The sequence below is a fragment of the Cupressus sempervirens genome, chromosome 5 (assembly GCF_028749045.1).
Source record: "Cupressus sempervirens isolate cs-2001-9-10 chromosome 5, ASM2874904v1, whole genome shotgun sequence".
NCBI lineage: Eukaryota > Viridiplantae > Streptophyta > Pinopsida > Cupressales > Cupressaceae > Cupressus > Cupressus sempervirens.
In genome coordinates this window covers 64,725,926-64,729,107 of record NC_143122.1, presented here as the reverse complement: position 1 = coordinate 64,729,107, position 3,182 = coordinate 64,725,926, and the positions used below count along the sequence as shown (strand labels likewise).

Sequence of the window (3,182 nt, the reverse complement as noted above, 5' to 3'; positions counted from 1 at the left end):
TCCAAATGTGTGGATGTGTCCAATATCTTGGATTATGCAAGGTAATGCATCATGGAGAAGGTCCCTTAGTCGCAGCTCCTGCATAGATTAAGAAATGGTTCACAACAAATTCACGTTACCAAAGCATTTGTGTCGTTGTTGTGAAGAAAGAAAGAGATTACCGCAAACACGAGTATAAATTGCATCAATGTGAAATTTTGAGCTGGAAAGATTCTTAGTAAGGAATGAAAAGGATTAAGCAAGATAGATTGGAAATGAGCGGCATCTAATATGTGAAAGAGGACCTCCTTGTGATTTTGAATGATTGGGGTCGTGTTGTTGACAAACACATCATCCTGGTGTTAAGAAAGAAGTCTCACCGTGCTGCAAAATCATGTTTGATAACCCCAAACACATGCATCTTGCATGGGTTTTTAATATATACTGATTCCAATGCTGAATTACAAGGATAACTTGATAATTTTTCTCTGGCAAATTTGAGAGAATTGCCTCTGTGAAGCACGATACACCATAATCATGGCTCGTGGGAATAGATACCAAAGGCCTAAATGCATTAGAAAAGATGATGAGTCGGTTGTTACTTATTTCAAGGTGGTGTTTATTATAAAGTTTGTTCTATATATATATATATCATGTGTCCCAATATCAAACACAAAGGTTATAGATCCAGATTATGCATTCCCATGGGTGCATTAGGAGCATTTAACGGCATATGCAAAAGAAAAGAAAATCACATGTTTCGAAGGGAAGGACTTCCTATTCATTTCATGGAACAAGTTTATTGGCTTGCAAAATACGTTTATGTTGACCAGATTATCCTTTGCGATTTCTATGGAATTTCAAAAGTTTTTGGTTTAGGGTTGAAATTTCAAATAATTATTGGTCAATTCAAGAAATGATCTCTATGTAGACATCAGGTATTCCGCAATGCCCTCAGCAGAATGGCACGGGTGTCATATTAGTTCCTTGTAATCCCGATTGGAATCCAGACACTGATAACTCAGGCTTTAGGAATATGGCAGAGGACTTTGTGTTATTTGATGAATAAATATACATCACTCAATGTAGATCATGATGTTGTATGCTTCAAAGAAATGTGTCTAAGGAGGCATGGTTATAATAATGTATGACATGTTTTATCATCGAGTTGTTTGATAAGTGTGCCTCGAAGGTGAGAAAGCCACATAGTAACATAAAATTTTAATGCTCCTGGTATAAGGTTGTATGGTCTGAGGTGATGAAATATATAGAGAAGTCGATCTCTCATTTAGATATGTGGAGTTGCAGGCTCAAAAGAGTAATTCATCGACAGTATTGGTGAAGGTCGGATGCCAAGCCAAATGAGAAAAGGCATCATGAGATGACTTATAGAATAGAATTCTATGGTACATGCATGCTTGGATCCCATTGTTATAATGCTGTTGCGGTGAAGGGTGAAATTGCTTTAAGCCCTGTATCATCAAAAAGTGGGCATGGGCTACTTTTGTTTGAAGCTCTTAGTAAAGGTTTGGGTGAAGAAATGGAGAGAGACCCTACAACTTACGTCCATGGAGAAGACGTGAGTCATTACGCAGATGCATATAAAGTTACCAAAGGAATGACAGAAAAATGTGGTGAGTTGAGAGTACTAGATATACACATAGCAGAAGATTCTTCCTCAGGGATAGCCATTGGAGCTGCTAATGACAGGCCTACGACCTATAATTGAAAGAATGAACATGGGTTTTCTATTATTGGCATACAATCAAATATCAAATAATTGTGGCATGCTTCGTTATACTTCTGCGGGACAATTTACTTTTCCCACTGTTATATGAGTTTCTGGAGGTGTAGGGAGGCAGCTAAGTGCAGAACATCCTCAAGTGCTTAAAACCACATTTTTAGTTTGTTCCTGGACTACACATGGTTGATTACTCAACACCATACAATGCAAAAGGATTAATGAAAGTGACAATTAGAAGTGAGAACCCGATCATCTTGTTTGAGCATGTGCTTTTGTACAACTTGAGAGAGAAGATTTCAGATGGAGAATATATATATGTTGTGTGAAAAAGGCAGAGATGGTTCGACCAAGTTCAGATTTACTCATAAAGAATTAATTTTAGTACTATGGCCCACTATTAAGTCTTAACGTTGCATTTTCCTATTCTAAAGTGGTGATTATAATGTAAACAACATTATAAGCATTAATAGTATGATAAATAAAGTGAATCTGAGGAAAAAAGGAATGTATAAAGACACGAGACTAAATAGAAAGGAGGTCATAGAAAATCTTTCAAGAATCAGTTACCAAAACTGAACAGTCACCGACATCAGGGAAGATAAATATGTTTCAGCAAATGCAAAAGGGGTTCCAAAACTTTTCCTTCTTCCAGATGGCAGACTGTGTGCTCCAGGCGGAGAGGGGATTTTGCAAAATTGTTTCATTTTCTTGAGAGGCTGTGAGAGGCGGAGCATGGGAAAATTTTCTTTTTCAAAACTGTGTGTCTAAGATGGAGATAAAATCTCAGTGATTAATGTAATATTGTCAAAAAATGTTTCTATTTTCTTTGAATAATGGTTAAATTGTAATGTGTGAAGGAGACTTTGTGGTCTTTTACAGTTAAGGAAGGGAGGCTGGAGGTTAAATGCATTAAACTTTGGTTATAATGTATTTTTCCTTCCACTGATTACAAACTTTGAGTCATTTTCAGTTTTCTCTAAAATTACAGTTCGATATCATTGTTTCTTTATTATGTTATCATTTCAAAATATCCTTCAAAGCTCTAATTTTAACTCCCTCAAGAAGGTGGAAGACATGGTTTCATTTTCATTACACAATGCAGTGTTTAGCAAATGAACTTTGTGTCATCTGTTGTTCTTTACTTTCTTTTCATGCAGTAGTATAGGTTTTTGCATCTACACTATATTTATGAATAGATGCTTGATGTCCTTTTGTGCTTTTTGGTTAAAAGCATTCATAATCAATTCATTGAACATCTCAAACAGGGAGTTGTACTCGATAAAATTCAGAGGAAGGTTATCAACCTTATGATAACTTGTCCAACTGTTGGTGTTGATTTGTCCTTTCACTTGGGCATTTAGGGTTAGATTTTCATGTAATTTCTCAAAGGACAATCTGTTCACTAACAGATTCCAATTTCTCAAACTTGTTCATCTGGTTGTCACTTAGTAAACATAAC

The 3,182-nt window shown here is 36.0% G+C and overlaps 1 pseudogene; it reads left to right on the top strand.

Moving 5' to 3' along the window:
* Positions 1–1,360: 1,360 nt before the first annotated feature.
* On the top strand, positions 1,361–2,099 carry LOC149554563 (pyruvate dehydrogenase E1 component subunit beta-3, chloroplastic pseudogene; annotated as a pseudogene).
* Positions 2,100–3,182: the final 1,083 nt, after the last annotated feature.